The sequence below is a fragment of the Molothrus ater genome, chromosome 6 (genome assembly GCF_012460135.2).
Source record: "Molothrus ater isolate BHLD 08-10-18 breed brown headed cowbird chromosome 6, BPBGC_Mater_1.1, whole genome shotgun sequence".
Taxonomy (NCBI): Eukaryota; Metazoa; Chordata; class Aves; order Passeriformes; family Icteridae; genus Molothrus; species Molothrus ater.
Genome location: NC_050483.2, coordinates 11931589 through 11953295, shown reverse-complemented (window position 1 = coordinate 11953295; position 21707 = coordinate 11931589). Strand labels below are relative to the sequence as shown.

At 40.8% G+C, this 21707-nt stretch overlaps 1 long non-coding RNA gene across 1 annotated transcript in view; it reads right to left on the bottom strand.

The window, feature by feature from the left end:
• LOC118686903 (uncharacterized) overlaps positions 1-21707 on the bottom strand; it is a 256076-nt gene that overhangs the window by 9914 nt on the left and 224455 nt on the right. The window contains exons 3-6 of the long non-coding RNA XR_004980268.2: positions 6424-6498; positions 2045-2187; positions 1419-1446; positions 1010-1336 (exon numbers count right to left, since the gene is read on the bottom strand). This is a non-coding gene — a long non-coding RNA (uncharacterized LOC118686903). The remainder of the gene's footprint in view (positions 1-1009; positions 1337-1418; positions 1447-2044; positions 2188-6423; positions 6499-21707) is intronic.

Genomic DNA, 21707 nt, shown 5'->3' with positions numbered 1-21707 from the left:
GTGACCTGATATCAGCAGAAGCAAAAGACTCAATTTCACAGTTACTTCGAAACAAAATAATTATGGGAATGCATGCAGAAATTAAATTTGTGCAATTTGTGCTAAGAAACTAAACATCCCCTAAAGCTGCACAATTTCAACCATTTCAGATTGGTTATCCTCTCTGTATCACTATTTAGGCCTGAGATCTCTTCTTCATCTGCTCTAATCCCATTCTTTTGCTGTCTTCCATCATGCTAGAGATATTCTAGATCTTAGACAACGTGTATATCCAATAAATGTAATTAAAATGCAACAACTATCTTTTTCATTTTCCTTATCACAAAAAAAAAATTACATATTGAACCCTAACTTTATGGATGTGTTTCTCATTTTGAGTCTTGTGCAGTATCCACTGAAGAAAAATAGGATAATTTCCCATGAATACAGCAAACACTCGTACAAATAATAATGCAATATAAAAAAAAGCCCATTTAAAAATAATAGGAATGTGAGAATCTCTCTGTCTGAAGATGCGCAACCCTCAAATCACTGAGGAACCTACTCATCAGCTTTCAACATAACACCACCCAAAGAAAGAGAAGCTTCTTTTCTCTGTTCTGTCTTTATTTTGAGCTGCCCAGAAAACAGTAATTACAACTTATCTTTTCATACATTTGTTCCTTCCAAAAAGAGCAAACCAGCAAATGGCCAGGCAAGCCATTGTTAAGCCCTGTTAAGCCATTTTTGGAGGATCACCTTCAGAGGCTCCTGAGACGTATTTGTTCACCTTTTTTGGCAATAGTTCATCAGCAAAGTATTTCTGAAAGAGCAACAGAGCATCTTTTCCTGGTGCTGTAAGTGGGAAAGCAAACCCGGGTACCAGAGCTCCATGTCTGTCCTCTTCCCTTTAGTGAGTATTAATAGCACCACAGGTCCTGCAGGCTTGGAGAGTGTCACCAAACTGTCCCTCAGCCAGTGGAGAAGGGTCTGACAGTGACTTACAGCCAGAGGGAGAGACAACATTTACCTGGAGTGCTGATCAGTCAGGCAAGGTGAGTGCTGTAATCTGTGTCTCTGCTCTGACCCGCCTGGCTACGTCCAGTTCCCACTGACGCTTCCTGGGCTTCCACTGCTGTGACCAAGGGTGGGATGTGCACCTCCTCCACTCCTATTCTATCCCTACAGAGAGCTGCAGATGATGCTGCCCTCTGCCTCAAGGCTGAGGGCCAGCCTGCTGATGCCATTTATGCCACCAGCACCGTCAAGGAGGAATATGTTGCAGTAGGTCTGACCAAGGGTTCAGTGTGAGGTGCTCTGTCAGTCATCTGCTCAGCATGGTTCCATCCCAAATCAGCTGGTAGGAAATGAAGGACAAAAAGAAAGTACTTGGCAATGAATCCTGGTATTTTTCCTTCTCCTCTGCATTCCTCACCCACCTTCATTTTGTGGCTTTGATGAAAAGAGCTGAAGAGAAAAAGAAACAGTTCGAGTCTAAAGCCATTTTTGATAATGTAAATGCACAACCATTTATACTTCTAAGAATTCAAATCTGCAATTTCAAAATGGAATTAGGCCAGTCACTTTTTTTTCTGGTTAAATTAATTGTTAGGAAATTGTAAATAAGGATGACATGGGATCACTTAATGGGAAGACACTGACCTTTCCTCCATGGTTTATTACTATCCTCTGGTCCAAGCTGAAGCGAGCTTATGTTCTCAGCATAGTTTGTCTCTTGCCATAAGAAGCAGTTTTGCTTTAGAAAAAGGCTCAGAAGTGGTATGAGGATCTCACTCATTTATTTCTCCTAGGAAATACATTCTCTTTTGGTCTCCTCAGAGGGACGTGTCTTTGTAGGCAGGTTCAGCACTGCCAGGGGAGGGGAAAACCAATAATTTCCAGCTTCATGATCATGGTTTCGGGAATCATCTTGGCTGGGCACTAGCATTAGTCTCTGTATATGTGTCTGAGGGAGGATAGGTTCTCAAAATAAGTAAAAGGCAAATTCAAAGAAGAGAGTAATCTCTTCTTTATCCTCAGTGCGTAGGACAAGAAATGGGCTTACCTGCAGCTAGAGGTGTTAAGAGACAGCAAAGTTCTGTTTGAATCTTCTCAGAATCCCTGAGAATTTTCTCAGAATCCCTGAGAAAAACTGCCTGATGAAGTGTGGAGTGCCTGTTGGCGGAGGGGCTCGACAAGGCTCTGTTCCTGGGGAGATGCAGATACTGTTAAGGACGGAATAAATAACTTCTTGGTAGACATTCCACCCCGTGAATGACAAAACTGTTTTATTCACACCAGTTTTTTTTTTTGTTTCTGAGATCTTCTAGCACTGAGAGCAGTGACAGAATATCTCGGTTCTTCCTGCCACATGTCATGTGTCAGTTCACCAAAGGCAGGAAGGAAAACAGACAGGGAAAATGTAGCCTCAGAGCATGAAACATGAAAAATAAGGATATGCCGGTGGCATGTGAGCTATCCTTCAGGCTCCAGGTGAAATCCGGGTCCTTGGCGAGCAGCTCCTGGGTGCGTGTGTCTGCCTGACACCGGAACTGCTGGTAGCACAACCAGCCCGCAGGTCATCCACACAATCCAGGGCTCTCATAAACTTTATGAGCTGTTATTCAGCAACACCCAATAATTAAAAACCACTATGTTGCAGGTAACATGGGGAACAGCTGACAAAGACCAGGAGTAAAGACACCAGCGAAAAATATGAACCCAACAGGCGGAGAGAGGCTGGAATTCTGGAATAAGAAAGGCTCCACATGAACCTGCCACAGTTGCATTCGTACACCAAGAACTTTTCATTTTTGTGCCCTTTTAGAGAAGCTGAAAATATCCACTAACCCTGAGAACAAACATATCATTTTAAAGCAGAATAGGCCTGTAAGACTTTTTAACACTTGTTCGTTGATTATATTAATGCCAGAATATATTAAAGAAGTGCAATATAAATTTGATTTTAATTGTTTTGTACACACGCCAGTGAAAAGGAACTGATTGGATACAGTTCACAGGCAGTATGTTAATACGTTATTTTCATATGATGATAGCTTTGCATAATCTTTCTTTTTCCAAGATTTAGAAGAACCTGTTGTTAACCAAAGCACAGGAGAGAGGAAGAATACAATTTACATAAAATCGGCTACCCTACACATTAATTAGTAATGTGGCTGAGCGGAAGGTGTGTTCACTTAGTAGAAAGTACACTTTATAATTTATACACCAGCTGTTTCAGTGCTTTCTAGTCCATTTTCCTCCCTGCCTGCCTCTAATGAAATCGTGTTACTGGAGAATCGACTGGGGTGAATTGAGATTTTAATCCCATTGACGCTTCTCTATGGAAAGGCACACTGGTGGGAACTTTTAATGGAAGGTCTGTAATCAGAAGACACTTGTATTCAGTCCCCCACTATAATGACTCTCATCAAATGTTAAAGCCCAGGCAGTGTGCAGAAGGCTAGAATTTCAAGGTTTTTGACCAACCCCATTTGAGGCATTCCTCTGGGAGTGTGTGATTACTCAAGTTTAGCAGTTTATTGCCTCATCTTTCAATATCCAGTGAAGCACAAAATTCTCATCTAGGTTGCTCTTTTTACTTAAAGAACAGGCCAAAATAGACTGCAGAGCTACTAGCACTGTCATTGAGGTTAATTCTTGCTTCTCATTTAACAGGAGATCAATGAAAAAGCTTTAAAATATTAGAACACAAATGCTGCTTCTAAAATTGCTTAGCAGCCTTTGTAAAAATTCTGGTTCGCACCACACTTTCCCAAAACATCCTCACATTTATTTATTACCAATTGCTTTTTTAAGGCTAAGAGTAACATTAATTGAGAGGTGGTGCTGTTCTGCAAAGAAGGATGTAAACATGTATTAAAATCCAGCAGAGCGAACAGTCTTCCTATTCCCCAAACTTTGCAGTCAAGAAAAGTACAGTCATTAAAAGAGAGGTGGTCAAAAAGCAAACTGAACTGGGAGTTAATGGGACTCATTATGCTGGCTGCATGTTAGTAATGTCTCCTTCTCTACCAGAAAAACAAGCAGAAATAGACACAGAAAAGCAAAACGCACTTAAACAAATGCCTGTTAAAATCCCTGTGAGGAGAATGCATTTGCTCTGAACAGACACAAACACATCAATTAATACAGTGGAAGCCACTTATACAAATACATGTTAAGAAATAAACTGGAAAAATGAAGGAACTTCTGACAAAAGATGTCAGATGCTGTTGAAAGGAATAAATCTATTTAAAAGACAACATATTTTTCAAATGCAGCAAGTCAAAATAGAAAGAATAATAGGAAGAATGCCTCTGAACCATTAATGTTAAATAATAAAAAAAGAAATCTTTCCCTTCCTTCTTCTTTTCCTCCTCCCCAAAAAAGGAATCAAGATGAGAGTTTCTTTAATAAGCATTTCTCTGCCAACTTAATGAATACATTTGAATGACTTTCCCTATTCCCTGTTCCTTTCTTATTGAATTGGTCAGACAAAGGTCTAATTTGGGAGGTTTTTTACTTAAAGGAGCTCTTTCTTTCTGATACTTCTTTCGGGCCAGCATGGGTTCAGGATTTTCCACTCCTTATGCAATTCACTCCCTCTGGTCCCTTTCTTATTTTAGTTATTTCAAAAAATGTTAGGATCCACTTGTTATTAGAGGTTATTTTTTTATGGCCTCCAATCTGAATAGGTGCCTACATTCTCACATTCCCTGCAGAATTCATGGCAGTTATTGTATATGTGCTATAATTCATACAGGAAGGATCACAATGTAGCTTTTCACCAGAATATATTTGTGTGCATTTTTTAGGGCCTGTTTAAGGTTTATTTAATTTCAAGGTTTAAATTAATCTATATGTCTATAGATTTTTAGTGTGTACACTATGCAAATACCTTTCAGGAGGTCTTTCTTTAGACTTTTAGGCTGCTCACTCAAATTTGATGCATTAAAGCTTTCCAAGTGTCCAAATTTGAAGGGAACATCCAAACATCAGATCCCTTTAGAGTTTCTCTAGCAAGTAATGAATGCCTTTTGTTATATCAGCCCTATTTTTTCTGGGCTCTCTCCTGCTTCCTTTTACCAGCCTCCTGTCCACTTCTTTGAGAGTTTTCTCACTCTCCACCCTGGCAAGCCAGCCTGTGTTCCCAACCAGCTTTCTGCTGGTGTCCTCAGGGGTACCGATCCATACTTCAGTGATCTGCACGCTCCACGGGCACTCATTAATTTAGCTCCTCAGCACCTATATTAGGCATGGAATATTACATCAGTCTGGCAGAGAGAGAGCTGAAACAGAGACAAGCAACTGAGTCACCCAAGGGCACTCAGAAAATTTGCTCGAGGGCCAGAAATCTCATCCAGGCTCTCATTTCTTAAACGCAGATAGTACTGAATAAGTTTCCTCAGTGGTTCCTAATCCACCAAAAAAGAGCAAGATACAAATTCAGACATTCTGATGCTGTGCCTAACCACAAAATACCAGCACCTTACTATGTGGGCTATCTTTTCTAGCTCTCCAGAAGAAAACAGCTTAGCAACTAATAAGTAAGGCCATTAAAAGCGGATTAAGATTGAGGAAATGTGAGAGATTCTTTCTGTAAGGGGCGAGGAGGCTCCTGAGCACAGACTAGCACTCCACACTCACCTTTCTTATTGAAGCTGACCTAGTTATTAACTCTCCATTTTGAAGAGGACACACCAAAGAAAATGTGGAGACTGTTGTGAGATAAGAGCTGGTCAGAGGGGAAAGGAAAAGATGTATCAGCACAATAAAATAATTGGCCAGGCAGTAGCATTGCTGGAAAGGACTGAAAGGAGCCCTGGATCATGAATGGATCAATGAATCAGCAATACTGTTACCAAAACTAAAGAGTGAGAAGTTTGCAAGCTGTAAATAGAGTTGTCTTGTAAGAAAGGAAGGGGAAAAGGAAAATATGTTCCAATTAAAAAAAAAAAAAAACCAAAACCCAACAACAAAAAAAACAGCTGTAGGGATAGAAAGCATGTCTAATCTTTCAGGCCTCTCCAGCACCATCTCTCTAGGATGTTTATAGCATCTTTCTGCCCTTAGGTAGATGTTGGTTTGGGGCAATCTGGATCACCAGACTAGAACTACAGAAAGAGTGAAGAACTCTCTTTTCTGATTAGATTTCAATCATAGGCATCTGCAAATTTCACCCCTTCTTATAGCGCCTTCTATATGTGTTTGTCACAGATTAATCTGAGCACATACTTATTCTAAAAGATAAAAAGCTATAGATCGAAATATTTTGTTTTGAAAATAAGAAACCCTCAATTTTTGTTTCAACCAGTTTGCGTTTCTTCATTCTGCTTGCTTCTGGTGCTTTCTTTATGGACACGTGGAGTGTGGCAAGTTTTCCCTGGAGTAAAGACAGCAAAACTCCAAATGTGGTGGAGACAGAAGATATAAAGTACTCACGTGATGGAAATGTGTCTGTCTTGAGTTGGTTATTCTGACTGTTCCTAAGGCATGACTGCCCATGTGCTATTTGAGCTGCAAAATAGAGCAAAGAGAGTTATAGGAATAACAAGACTTGCTGCTTCTAACAAGAACGTTGCTGTTTATAGCAGGGAAACCCTCTAAAATACATTTGCACAGCACTTAGCACAATGAGCCCTGGTCTTCAGTGATACAACAGTAATAACTGTCAATAACACTGTTTATGGACATTTTCTCTTTTCAACAGCATAAGGGTGCTTTTCTAATCCACAAAGGCTATAAACTTGAACTATTGCACTATTTCTAAGGGCAGAAGTGAGACCAGAGATCAGGCAGATGAAGCGTGTCTTTTGTGATTTATCTGCTCTCTGCCACCACCACCTTCTTTCTGCAGTGAAGCCATAAGGAGGGGATCATCAGTGCTTAACTCAAATGTAAATAAGTATAACATCTTCTGGAGGCCCAAGCAGTAATCCCATTCAGACAGACATAAAAATTGGTATGACTGGGGAGTACAAGCCATCTACATTTCCTGTATAAGGCAGCTGTAGGGCAATTTAACAGGGAAAGTACAGCTTTTGTTCTGTGAGTAATCAACCTAAGATAAACTAAGAAAACACAGACATCTATGGTAGGAGACAATCCCACAAGTCCCAGGGGATAGTCCAGCCAGCCTGATGTGGCACAGGTCTTCCCCTCCCTAGACTAGAGCTACAGAGTCCATGGCATTCATAATTTTTTGGCTTCTGTTAATCTCTAGTAGTTTAATGAACCATATGTTTTTTTCCCCAGGACAGGCTGCCATCCACAGCATGGTCTTAAGGAAAGGATGAAAAAAAAATGGAAAAAAACCCAAATCTAGTGGTGCTGTTCAGAGAGAAAAGGCAAGTCAACAGTCACAGAAGAAAGAAATGTCATTGAAATTTTGTTGTGTTGAATCACTTAAATGAGATCATAAGATACTATAATATATTGATTTTTTTTTTTTGCATTTCCTGGGAGGATGCCATTTGAAGGAGACAAGGTGCTTTCTATTTGCTTTTAGGCATTATTTAACACCAAGTTTTACTCTCCCATGTAAAAATTGAGTTGTGTGCCAGTAACTTGATGAGCATACTTTTGCTATATCCACAGGGATACAAAATGGTCATGCAGCTCAGAGCTCCATAATGTACAGTAAGTTTTCTAATAAATTCCTGTGACCTATGAAAAACACTTTTGTATGTGAATACCTTCAATAGATTGATCTAGTTTCCCTTAATATTTTATGACCATGTATGTTTAACAGGGAAGGTGCTTATACTGACAGTATTTTATACCCTTTGGTATATTTGGAATTCGGTATATATACAGGAAATATTCCAAATGCAACTCCATGGTTTCTTACAGGAAATAGCAATAGCAGTGGCAGTTACAAAAGTGAATGAAGCAAGGAATAGGTTATTTGTTCCCTGCAAAGAACAGAAGACACAGCAGAGGAAGAAGCAGTTTTCTTTGAACTTTCAATAATAAAGATGCCCATGCAAGTCAAACACATAGCATAGCAAGTTTCAACTGTTTGGGCTATAGCTGGCTTTTCCCCAGGAGTTTTAGTACCAAAACCATTTATTTTCTGCAAAAGTGTTAGTCCAGACCTTCATGATTTGGTTTGCTTTCAGCAAAGGGTGTTCTTTCACCTGAACAACACAGCCAAAAGAGGATGAAGTGCACGTGTTGTTATTTTCCACATGAATCACTGACACGGTGACTTAATTTTCAAAGGGGATGGAGAAGCAACACTATGGAATCTAGCAAGATGGGAAAAGGAATAGGAATTTGCAAATACCTAATGAATAACCCTTCTGCAGATTGTGACTAGTGCAGGAAAAATCTGATGGCTGATATTTTGGACCAAATGACCTGCAATAATGAATTCATAGTATTACATGCACTGGAGATTTTTACAGTACTCAGATGGTAGACTAGGATAGAAAACCTCCAGAAAGTTACCATCAGTACTCCCAAATACATTAAATTTCTTGTTGCTTTTGGAAATACAACGAGCTGAAATTGACTGACCACTTTGAGAACTTCAGCTAAACTGTAAGCAGAACTCACTATCTCAAAGGTGAATGTGATCGGAAAGAAAAAAAAAATTAAAAATACGCATCATCAGTTAGCCAAAAAGTAATATGTAGCCTGTTGAAGGAGGCTTATGTAGAATAGGCCTAATCATCCCCCACTGCTTTTGATATACCTGTCCCCAACTGATCTGGGGATGATCTGATTGCCAGAAGAGCCTTTTGGGTTTTGTCCCTGCAGCCTGGTCTGTACCAAAGTGAGACCAGACCCCCTGCAGGATGGCTGTGGCAGTTCTGATGGGAAATCTGTGCCTGTGTCTGTAAATGCTCTCTGTGCCTCTGCCATGGGCCCGGCTGCTGGGCATGGGGAGTCACCTGGAGCTGACAGACCAGAAGCACCAGCACCACATTTCCTTAGGGAGCTGTTCTGTGTGCCCAGACATTTTCCTTAGGGAGCTGTTCTGTGTGCCCAGACATTTTCCTTAGGGAGCTGTTCTGTGTGCCCGGAGAGCTCCTGCTGAGCTCAGCCCTCTTGCAGCCTCTCCCAGCAGGCTCTGGCTAACGGAGCCAGCTCCTGGAAGAGAGGGGCTGGGTGCAGAGGGCTCTGCCAGGAGAAGTCCCAGGTGCCAGGGCAGGAGTGGTTCCCAGCAGGCACCCCAGAGGCCCTGGGCTCGTTCAGCCACTCGCGAGCCCGGAGCGCGCACTTACCGACGGGGCCGCGACTGCGGCGCGGGAGCCGAGCTACTGTTACGTGTTTACACTGGATGGAAAGCGGATCCACGAAGCAGCACATATGTTCCTCTGATAGTCGTTAAACAGGGATTTGACTGCAGATCTTCTGGGAGAAATCTAGCAGGAAAGAGCTGAGTATCTGCCTCAGTCTTGGCATGCAATAGTGCAGCTCCATTACCATTAGGGAATTCGCATATGTCTGGAATTAGGCACACTGGCAATCAAGCCACTTCTTTACAAATAACTTAGAAAAGGGAACAAACTGTTTGTTATCAAATTGATTCAGGCATCTGGGACACAGTGGGTGAATACTATTGATTATTTTCATTCAGGTTTTAAAGTGAATTTACTTTGGCCGACTGCTCTCCTTTCATATTTACTTGCCAAGAGCAGTCGGGTGATCAAGTTTTACTTACACAGATGTGACCTTGACCAAGTCCTTTTACCCCTTTGTGCTTCCATTTCCTCCTTTTCTCTTACCTGTCTCAGTTATAAACTCAGATTTCATCTATCAAGGTCTACACCTTAATTAATTTAACACATTGGGCCCTGTCTTCTCTGGGATCACTCCACACAACTCCAATACAAATCAGAATAACAATAAATTGCTCAGAATGCATTTACAAGTCTCATATATGAATGATGTTAGTGGGAAAGGATTTTGAAATTCAGAGGTGACATTTGAGCCAGATGCACTCGCCTTCTTGCTCATCCAAACACATAACCCATCTGCCCAGTGGTGGTGAGTCCGTGTTGCTCAGTGTGGGATACTTGCATCAAATTACTTCCCAGTGGGATTGAAAAAATAGGGGGAAAAACATTCACAAAATATTGACAAACCTAAAACCAGCATAGAACCACACTCTGATCTGCTTAGAAAAATTTCAAGAGCAGGAAAAAACCTAACTACTTGTATCCGATACATACATGTTCAGTTGCACCTCAGTGTTTTTTAAAACTGCTCGAGCAGATAGTTTATAAACAGAAGTAAAAACTATAATAAAAAGTTTTTTTCTTCATTCCTTTGTGATTAGACATGTATGAGGCCTCTAGGTCTCTTGGTTACGATGAGCTGAGTGTGTATGACTTTTCCTCCTTTCTTCTTTGGCTCTGTATTTTTCCACACATTTGCAGGAATTAAATAGCTTGGAGACCTCTGCCTCAGCCAGCTTTGCTGAGGCTCTACGAGAGGTTCAAGAATGAGTGGAGAGTAACCCACAGGGAACATACCTGTAGAATCCATATTTCCAAGGAGCTCTGGCCCTGCAGAAGCTCTTCTGCCCAGGGCACAGGGCCAGTCCCAGTGCCAAGCACAGTTCTGCTCTCATAGCTGTGGGATGTCAAGCACAGTATCATTTCTTACAGCAAAGCTGCTATCTGCAGCATCCCTCTTCACCACAGGACAAGTGAGAGGGAGTGGAGATGCAGAGAAGGACGGTAGCTTATGCCTCTTATGGAACAACACCAAAAATGTGCTTTTGGGTAGCACAAAGGATGAAAGCCCTTCTGCAAAGCAGCTGCTCAGCAGGGAAGTCCCTGAGCACCCATTCCTTGGCACTTACCACTTCCAGTGGACAACCAGTTCAGCCTCCTAGACCACAAATCCCAGGGCCAGAGAGAATACAAAGCCCTGAAGAGTGGCTGATCCTGTATTATTTAAACTCTTTACAAACAAGGGCCAGATTCTCAGCTACTGTAAATTGAGAACTCACTCACTGAACTCACTCAAGGCAGATAAACTTAAACCAGCTGAGGATGGTTTAACCAATACAACTTCTAAGTGCATTTACTCAATAATGAAAAAGAGAGAGAAATGTGCTTGGTTCTTGGGGCATATTTGGTTTGTTTTCCTGGTTTTGTGTTAGCTTTTCCTTGGAGTTTTTCTTTTAGGAAGGAGGAGTGAGGTGAGAGGAATTGTGTTTGGCCTGCTTGGGAGTTGCAGAGCTGAAGCTGGGAAGCAATGCAAAAGAGCACTTTAATAAGTAGGGAGTGCCAAATGAAATGCTGGTTTTTCTACTGTGGATGAAGAAAGCTAAATACAATATTCACATTACCTCAGTTTCTTCCATTGCTCCAGACAAAACCATTGCCAAGACAAAATAACCCCCTCTGCTATTGCACAAACTCTTCATGTGCAGTTATTTGTACTAGCCAAACAGAAAGAAATTAATCCCATTTTGAGCGCTGAATATGTGGCCAGAGATTTCATTATATTGTTACCATTTGGGACAAATATGCAGGAAGAAAAGAACTACTCTGCCAGGATTTCAAACTGAAATGTACATTTAAAATTTAGCTCGTGACTTCCCAGCGCCATTGTGAGTTTTTTTTCCTGATGTTTCACCCTGGAGGCATCATGTAGTGAGTTCAGCAGGCAAGATGCTGCCATGACTTATACCCCATCAGATCAAAGGCATTGCATGGAGTGCCAGGGATGGATATGATTCCTTGGACTAATTCTATTATTATAACTCCACTGACTTCAGGGTGCTACACCAATGATGAATTTGGCTCATCACACAGCAAATGAAGCTTAGCATCTTTTGTTCCAAATCTTCCTTTCTATGCACCTCCTCTGCTACCACCTGCTATTACTCTTTGGGTATGTTTACACCACATATTGCAAACTGCCATGAGCAAGCTCTGCCCACGCTCCAATCTGACAGAAGCCATGTGATTGCACTGGCACCAAGCCTGAGCTAATAATCCCTCATGAGAAGGATTTTTTTCAGTGAATAGCACGAGCACGATGAGTGTACATCTATCCATACAGTATCAACATGCCCAAAGACTAATCTATGCTGGAAATCTCTTTACAGGTCTGGAATCTTCTCCTTCCCTCTTTCTTTTTCCCATGCCCTATAAAGAGATCTTGCACTCATAATCCCCACAGTCAGAAAAAAATGCTCCTGAGTGCTACAGAGAATTGCTGCCTTCACTTGTTGGTGCAAGGCCCTTCAGTACTGCTCAGTCCTAGATACTAAGCTTTCTTCTCTACCAGTTTAAACAGGTTTTTCACCCAAAGAGCTGACAAAATGGTCCTGCATCATACCACATCTGCCTCCATTTCTTTCTGCTGCTGCACTACTTTCCTTTGCTGTCTGCACCAACATCACTTAGGCTTGTTGATGGTGCCCTTCCTGCACGTGGCTCATCCTCCTCTTCGCAGCAATACCTATTGAACTTCCTGGCTTCATCTGTTGTTTTCCAAGACCTGGGAGAGCATTCCTTGGGATCTCACTGCACCATAGCCCTGCCTTGCACTGTGGTGAGGATAACCCTGTAAACACCATGACTGGGCCTCCACAGCTGGAAGGGAACAGCCAGACTCAAAAGCCTCATGGTGTCTGTGAGCAAGTATCACATAATTTTCATCTCTTCAAACTCATTTCCTCTGATGTAGGGAGCAGCTGGATGCTACATATTTTCAAAAAATTTAAATCTGCCTAGATTTTTCACCTTACTTTTGTTATCAGTTTAAATGAACAACCACAGACCAAGAAATTTCAAGTCATTATCCCACTCCTTGATAGTTTCCTACACAACATTCAGTCACACTCTCCTGACTCAGACACTTTGGATTGCTCTGCAGGTAGACAGAAGCAGAATGATAGAGCTCTCATGGCTTCACCACCTTTACTTATAAACTCAGGCTGTGAATGTACATTCCCATTTCTTTGCATTGCTCAGTAATATGAAATTCTTTCCTTTATTCCAAGTACAGGGTGGAACCAGGAAATAGTTCCAGGACAAGAGGCACTTATTTTAAAATCAATTATTTGCATTATTTTTTGCACTAATGGAAGCCAAAAGAGAAGCCACCACTGGTTTTCCATGAGCTTTACATTCACTGATAGCTCTACAAAAATTTGGCCGGTAAAGAAAAGATCCCAAATTAAACAGAAGCAGAAAAAGAATGTGGCTCAAGAAAGAAGAGCCAAGTGTGTAGAAGCACATCAAGAAGATAGAAATAAGATAAATATTTTACTTTCCTCAAATCCAGCAATGAAACTATTCTGAAAATTAAGATTTTTTTGTGCATATTCATGGCCACATTTAACTGTCCTTTCAACATCTTTGTCAATATTAAAAGGTTTTAAGTCCAGAGGATGCAGTATCGCTCCATCTTTTTTCAAATCTGAGACTGCTAATAAAAGACTTTGTAAAACTTATGTGGAGTTTGTATTGGCAAAGGATTAGAGAGATACCTTTCCAGAGCTTAGCAGTAGCTCATGAATTGTCCATCGATGCAGGCAAAGGGAGCCAGAGAATCCAAATATCACTCCACACTCTACAACCTGCATTTTTTCCCATGGGCTGCTGTTTCCAGTGAACAGCTCCACTTCTCAGTGATGAAGAAAAATGATTTAAAAGCCACTTGATCTGTGTTGTCTCCATTCAAAAAGAATCTAACCTGATTTATTGTTCCTCAGATGGCTGAAACACTACTTTGCTTAATGTCATTAAAAACCTGATATCGGCACCCAGCGCTAATAAAAGCATCGGGAACATGGTAGTAACCCACCCAGAGAAGGAAAATGAAGCTGTCATTTTTCAATATAATTAAACCTGGTTTCAAAAATCCAAAGGTCTGTAATATGAATTACACTAATTACTTCTTGTGGTTTAAACATTGATTCCAATGTTAAATTTAATGGACTTAATGGATGTTGCTTTTCCCATCAGACTGGTGGCCGATGTTTGTCTTGTTTCTTGACCACTTATAGATTTCTGCTGACCCTTTAAACATATTACAATCGGCAGCCTGCTCATTCTTCGTGCATGAGAGTGCTACTATTACTTTCCATGGATAATCCCAGCTTCCATGTAACCTGTCTCTTGGAGTTATTTTTGGCAGCCAAAAGCATACATACCCCAGGAAATAGAAAAAGAGATCATTGGACTAAATTTTCAGAAATGTGCAAGCAATTAATTTTGCCTGGGCAGTATGTGAAATCCAAACAAACACTAGGAAATAGCAAGACGTGCAGAAATTCACAGAGCTGAAGTGCTGCTGTTTGCTGCACACCATCCCTTTCCTGCATTTCTCCATTGCTGAGTACAGTCAAAACAGAGAAGCAGGGATGCTGAACCTAGTCCTGAACTCCAACTGGTGTTGGAATCAGAAGCTGCTGGAATCCATGGAAAAAAACTTTGGAACCAGGTTCCCTCTTGAACTTTCTGCTTACCCGGAAAACACCAAAAGGAGTTCTCGGGTTGAACAAATAAGAAATACATTACAAATAATAAACTCTGGGCTTTCTGTTGACTTAATGACAGAACCCCCACAGATTTCAAGGAGAGTCAGATGAGATACATTTCATGTGTGATCAATGGCAGAAAAGGACCAGCTCTGGTTTTGGGCTCACGCCCAAGAGACATTACCCTGAGAGAGTAATGTTTGATGCTTTGATTCTCTTCAGGAGTTGGAATTAATCAATGTTGTGTCCAGGCAAGATGATGTGGCTTGTTCTACTGTTAAGAACACAAACAAAGTCTGAGTTCTCAGATCAGAGTGTGCCTTGATATGAATTTTTAAGGTTCCACTTGGAAGAGAAGGCCTAATCCTGAAGATCCAGGTGTAAATAATGAGGAATGCTGGTTTCTTCATATTCTGGGAAACAAAGCCATTTTCAAGTAAGTCCATAAATAAAGAACTTAGGAGAAGATTTTCAAAGTACCTATTGTTGAAAATCTTGTTTTCCTAATACATCACAGCTGCTGAAGGCATCCTAGGCTAAGGTTGAAACAACAGCAGAATGCCTGTTTTCCCACCAAACTGTTTTTACATCTGTTTTCCACAGACAAGGGAACATTGATACCCAAAAGGAATCAGTACTTTGAGATATTTGCACCATTTCTTTTTCTGCAGCAGAAACTCTAGATGCTATATGAGAAGTAGTTGGTAAGAATGGAAGAGAAGTCTACAAATATTTATAAATTCAGTCTATCAGGACACCTACAGCTGCAGTGAAGTCAAGTAGAAGAGTTTGCTACAACCAAAGTACTGCCATTTGTGTCTCAGGACAACAAAATTATTACACATTTATCTATGGCAATGTCATTACAGTGGTGATGCCAAGGGGGAATCATCATTCAGGAAAATGATCTTCCTCTTTCTCTCTATTTGTGGTACATTCCTGAGCAAAGTTGTGCTGCTGTATTTGTCACTGGCTGTGCCTGAAACTGTAACTGGTCTGACTTTTAAAGAATAACATTAGCACTGAGGAATTCTGCCAGCACCCAAAAGACTGCTTCTATCCATGGCCTAAAACATCTGTGCATAAGCAAAAAATATATATAATCCATATGTGGATTGAAAGATTTGACAGAGTCAAAACACACAGCTCTAGGAAAGCCTTGTGATGTTAAGGGCCAAGCAATCAGCATGTATAAACTTGCATGGTTTCATGACACCAGCGATGCTCTGCTGATTCACATCAGCTCAGGAGCCTCATCTCATAAGTATGTTTTTCTTCCTGCATGGGAATTCACTCAGCCCAGAATTAAAGAGTATAACATAATCCTTAAAGAAAAGGGAGAGGATTTTTGGAGAGGTATTTTAATTCTTTCAATTTAGGAATTCAAGTCAAATTACAACACACTGAGGATTTTGTATGCAAATCCTGCTCAATAGGGAAAACTTTTCTAGATGTTCAGAAAGGCCTTTGGACTGAGCTGCCAGCAATGGCCTCCTGGCCAGGGTCTAATGAGAGGAGACAGAGCATGACCTATTATGTCTCAGAGTTTGACTGAATGGAGACTTTTGGCAGGTGTGTGCTGGCATGTGAAGCTCCCATGTAAACTCTGCAGTTTTATGATTACATAAAACCTTTTTATAGCCAGAAGGCATTTGAGTTCATAACACGTGCCTTTCCAGACTAGATAGTAATGGAATTCTTGATTATTTTCTATCTCAATATCAAGATGCAAAGATGACAAGTTAACAAATCCTTGTCCTTTCTGAGGTAACTGTGTAAGAAAATAATTAAGCAATGGAAGTAGCTGGAGAAAATGGTTCTCTAGTCATCATTACTGGTCACAGCCCAAAGTCAAACATACCCAGCCATCAAAATTCCATTCTGTTTTGACACTGGATGATGAAGACATGTTGGTCTCACTGAACTTCCCTCCTTTCTAGCAAGTATTGGTTCCTGCTACCACATTACTTTTCAGAACTGCTCAGATAATTTTCTAAGCAAATCATGCTGTTCCATGGGTTTAACCTTCCTTTTCCCCACCTCAGAGCTACATGTTTTAACCAGCCCATGGACTTTCCTGGAGTCTTTTCTCTGGGAAGACAGCAGCTCCTCATTCCTCACTCTTGACCTGGGTCTTCTGCCCAGGGGAGCCGTGCAGGTGCTCATGACCACCTCTTCATGGCCGCATCCAATTTCCGTATTACTGCCTCCCCATTCAAACTGCAGACAGGTGCCCTAGAAAAGGGATGCTTGAGCACTTAAGCCCACCCCTGAAGTAAAATACATCTCAATGGAATACTGCTTTGAGAGGACAGAAACTTGATGTGCTCCCAGCTAATGAGCAGGGTGCAGGCAGCTGAGGCTGGCCCAGGAAACACTGTGGCAGGATTTCCAGCCCTGCCCTTACCCCTGGAACTACTTGGAGTCAGAGCCCTGCCACTTTCTCGCTTTTGCCTTACTAAAACAAAGTAACTAATACCATGTTTTCTCTTCTCCTCGGGCATGAGGGAGGACAGATTCTTTAAAATAATGATTCTAATTCACAGTACTTAAAAATAGGCTCTTAACTCTATATGCTGGCATCTAAATAAAAGCAGCCTGACTTTGAGAGGTGCTAAGCATTTGCACCTCCTAGCAATGTGTACACGAGCTGTTTTAAAGATCTCCAAAGATACAGATTTTCTTCCCTGCCAATACCATTTCTCTCTCCTTCAATATAATTTTATAGGCCATCCATTTTGACATTACATCAAATTAACACTAAAAACACACCTACCACTTTGGATAGAGCTTTTGAGAACTCACTCTTCCCAACACACAAGGCAGGGTGCCTACTTTGTGTTACAGGCAAGTTCACATTTAACTTTGAACATTTGCACGAGTCACGGAGAATTCATTTTGACTTCTGTGTTGTCCTGAGCAATGACATTTTCCTGAATCAGGGACAAAGAAAGTCATTGGAAAAGCAGTGACAGCCGAATAGATCATGTTTATGCAGTTTAGTAGGGGCATCTGTTTCTCTAAATGAAACCCCAAAAGAAAAATAATAACCAAGAAAAAAATTTATTCAGTAAGATTTGAAAAAAAAATAAAACCAACCAAAACCAGAAAAATTTCTCCTGGCTCCTCCAGACAAATTAGCCTAAGGAGTCAGGAATGCTAAAGAAAAGGGTGAGTGCATTGCTGTGAACTTGTCTGAGCTTTTATATCTCTTCCATTAGGTAATTTTCAAGTAGTGTTGATTTAGCAGTTTCAATTTCATTCAGAAGAGGCTAAACAATGTTAGATGTTCAAGTCTTCCTTTCAGGTTTGCTTTACAATTCACTATTGCTCTTTCTACTCTTAAGCCTGTGCTCCGATATAGAACCAGTTATATATTCCTTAGTAAAAATGTACAATGTTTCAGAAAATTGAAATAGTTTTCAAAATTGTCCCCCATTGGTAATTCTGCATTTGATTGTCAAAAATGTTAATCTTTTCTCAGGCTTGAAATTATGAGCCAGCTTTATTGGTCAAAGGCCATAATAATTTGAGCTCTTATTTTATAAACTCATTTCTGCCGAGTGATATCCTGATAGGAGCAAGAATAATAAATCACAAACATGTCCCCCAAGATTGCATTGTAAATGTCAAACTAGACAGGAAATTGTAATTAAAGAAAGGAAATTGCTACAAAGAAGCACTTGATTTTAAAATGAGCTAAGCACAGAATTTTCTAAGCATTTAATTATAGACCAATTTCAACTGACTGCTTTGCTTTTGCAGTCATAGTTCTTATTATAACTCTTCTACATAATAACCAAATCTCCGTGCTTATGCTGGTCAGGAGCATTACTACATAATACTGCATAAGCACAGGGATTACCAACTTTACAGGAGCCATTAGCATGTTCCAGTGTGATGGGCTGCAATATCAGGTTTTTAAATCAGTGACAATCTGATTTTAGCTCCACAACCAAGTGGATATCTTTTCATAACAGCAACTGCACCTTTTGGCACCTCACCCTTAAACAAGCAGCAGGACCAGTTCTCAAACACCTGGACTGACAAACGCCTGGATGAGTGAATAATGATTGTGGTCAGGGACAGACTCTGCCACCACATAAAAAGGCTGCTGTGGTTCCTATCAATCCAGACAGGGCCTTTCAGTGCCATAAAAAGGTGCTGTTCACTTCCTCTCCAACGCATATAAGCCAGAAAAGAAAGGATTTAGGGAAGAAAACAATATGTTCTAGCAACACTACTCTAGCAAACCACTTAAAAATATGGGTTGTTGCGCACTGAGCAACTCGGGGCAGATTTTTTGAGCCCTAAATTCTGCTACTGACCCTTTCTTTTTTACTGATCTTCTGTTTCAAGAGAGTTAACAGGCCTTAAAACCCTTTCTTTCCATCTTCTCAGCCAGACTCAGGAGTTAGTCCTCATCTTCCCAACCATCTTTTTCTGCTTCTTGTCAATACCACAGTGGTGTAAGTGGTAAGACTGAAGTGCACAGTTCTCTTTTTCCTTTAGCATAGCCTAAAACTTTATTGGAAGTAAAATATACTATATACCAGCACACTGTATCTTTTTTGATTTGAAAAGACAGATATGCAGAAAAACTTTTCTACAAGACTGAAGCTGGAAAAAATCCTGTTACATTGAATCCTCATTAGGACCTAGCAAAATTCACTGAAAACTTGACACTGCATATTTCCAACTAGTAAGGAATAAATCAAGATGCAGATGGGATCATTTGCACCCATAAGCTGACTGCAATGGAAATATTATGCTGCTGCAGGAGCAAGATGGAATTGGATAAAGCCTAGTCAACTGGCAAACACTTACCAACCACAGAATTTACTTGTTGCCTTGTGAATCAATATAATGACCTAGAATTTAACTACTCAAACATTTAGGAGAGCAAGGTTAATAGAAGCATTCTGATCTTTTACTTTCCTAGGGAATAAAACCCATTAGACAGGATGAAAACAGTGTCACAACAGAAACAGCATTTTCCTCCAAGTGTGGGTATGTAATTGTGGTGTAATGTAGCCATTATTTGGCACATGGTTTAAAGACCCCTCAAGCAAGTTACATTCTTAAGCATAACATGCAAAGGAACACAGTCTGTGTGTCTGATAAAATTGTTGTCCTGCTGTCCAGCACAGCTTACTTTCAGATTTCATCAGCAACCAGAAGTCAGTTGTAATGAGAGAAAGAAACTGCTCTTCTCAAAGGGAAAATTATGCTAGTTTGGCTGGAAAGAGGTGTAAAGAAATTGAGCCCATCAAAAAGATGTGTCTTGGCAAGAGAACTTACAAAAAAAAAAAAAATCAGTGTGAAAAAAGCAGTGAATGTTTTGAGGTTGCTTTTGTTGGGAAGAACTACTGAATTCAAACTAAATAAAGATGTTGCAGGTCAAGTAGTGTGCATCATCTGTGGAATAGGATTGTATGAAAAGGAGAAAATGAAGCATCTGTGAATAGATAGGTGCTAAAAAATAGGGTAAAAATAAGAGGAACCAATAAAGGAAGAGTAAGTAATTTGGGGAGTCTGTGTGGATGAGGATACAGATGGAAAAGACCAAAAGGTCCCATAAGGAAACAGAAACTTTGAAGAAAAGATTCCATGGAGAGATGGAAAACCCAAAAGGAAGAATGAAGCAGTGGGTGTAATGAAACAAAAAGAGAAGAGAGGTCCTACCCTTTGGTAAGGTGTGCAGCAAAAAGGCCAAATTTGCCATGGTGCCAGCCATCAGGGCACGTGGCAGGGTCAGCAGGAGTGACAGGCTGTGCCTGACAAACCCACCCTTTGCTGGAGTCAGAACATTGCTCACCTGCTGACTCTGAATGCTGGCACAACACACTGAACTACAGAGAGTGGATACAGATGCCACAAAACTTACTTTTGGGTCAGGGTGAATAAATATGTGTCTATTTCTATTGTGCATGATGTAAAGTGACAGTGACTGCAGAGGAGCTGAGGAAAAGGAGGATGGAGATGATGCTGTGATTGAATAAACAGCACAGAACATAATCATGTCTAATAAAACATGCTCTTACCAGAGCACCTGGAGAATTCTCCTGCTTTACACAGAGTTTTCCTCATTATTTCCTGTTTCTGTTTTCCTTCATGGTTATGGCTTTTCCACAGCAGTGGTATTACTAACACTATGCTTAAATCCTCTCAAGTTAGTCTGAAACTCAGAAGAGAGTGGCAATTTCTGCAAAACCATAAATGGAGCGCCTTAGAATTACTGAATTACTTTGTAGAGCATTTTATTACCAGCAGAGAAAGGCTGCCCTGGCCAAGCTGTAGCCTGTGTTCAACAGGGCTCAGCCACATTATGGGATTTTAGCAGCATTAGGGTCTGGGTGTTGACGAGATTAGGGCCAACAGTTGGATGTTGCTTCAGATAAGGCTTCCTTCAGCTAAACCCAGCATTTTTGTCACTTTATCTAATTGCTATTACTTTTTTTTCTTATGCATTTCTCATTTCCCCTCTACTTGCATTTATTTTTTATATCTTCCTGTAGTAAATTCGACCTAAGTCTCCTTTTATACTTTTCTTTTTTTTTTCCAGGACGCGATTACATGTGCTTAATTCAGGCAATACTGCGAATACAACAATTCCATTGCCTACTAGCAGTGACAGCACGGCTTAAAACAGGCACCAGCAGTGCTGGGGATGGCAAGCAGAGGAGTTTTGGCTGGAGCAAAATGGCACAGGGGATTCACAGTGACCAAAAAGGGGCTTTTCCAAGGGCAGGAGCTGCTGCTTGCCCACCCTCACCTCTTGTAATCCAGCCCCCTATGCAGCCCTGCCACCTGATAAGCATCTTGTCTCTTTGGAAAGCAATATTTCCTGATTACTGGTGAGCTTCTAGTGGCACGGACAAATTTATTTTGGGGAAAAAGAAATACAGTCTGGCATCCCACTCTTGAAAGGCTACTCACCTCACGCAAGGTTTCCATAACAGTAAGGTCAGGAAAGCAACACATCTCTTTGACAGGAAGATAGCACAATAGATTTTCTGGCTCTATTACACCGTCCCCATGCAATCTGGACACGGCACTTCATGACTCGCTTGCCTCAGTTTCTCGTTTATAAAAATGAAGACAGAAATCCTTCTCTGCCTGTTCGGGCTCTGAGCTCCTGGGTACAGGCACGGGCTCAAAATGAGGTTTTACAGCACACAGCCCAGCAGGAGCTATGTCTTACTAAAGGCCTTCTTCCATTTTAATACAAACTGGAAACTTGTGTTACTGAAACGCTATTTACATTTGT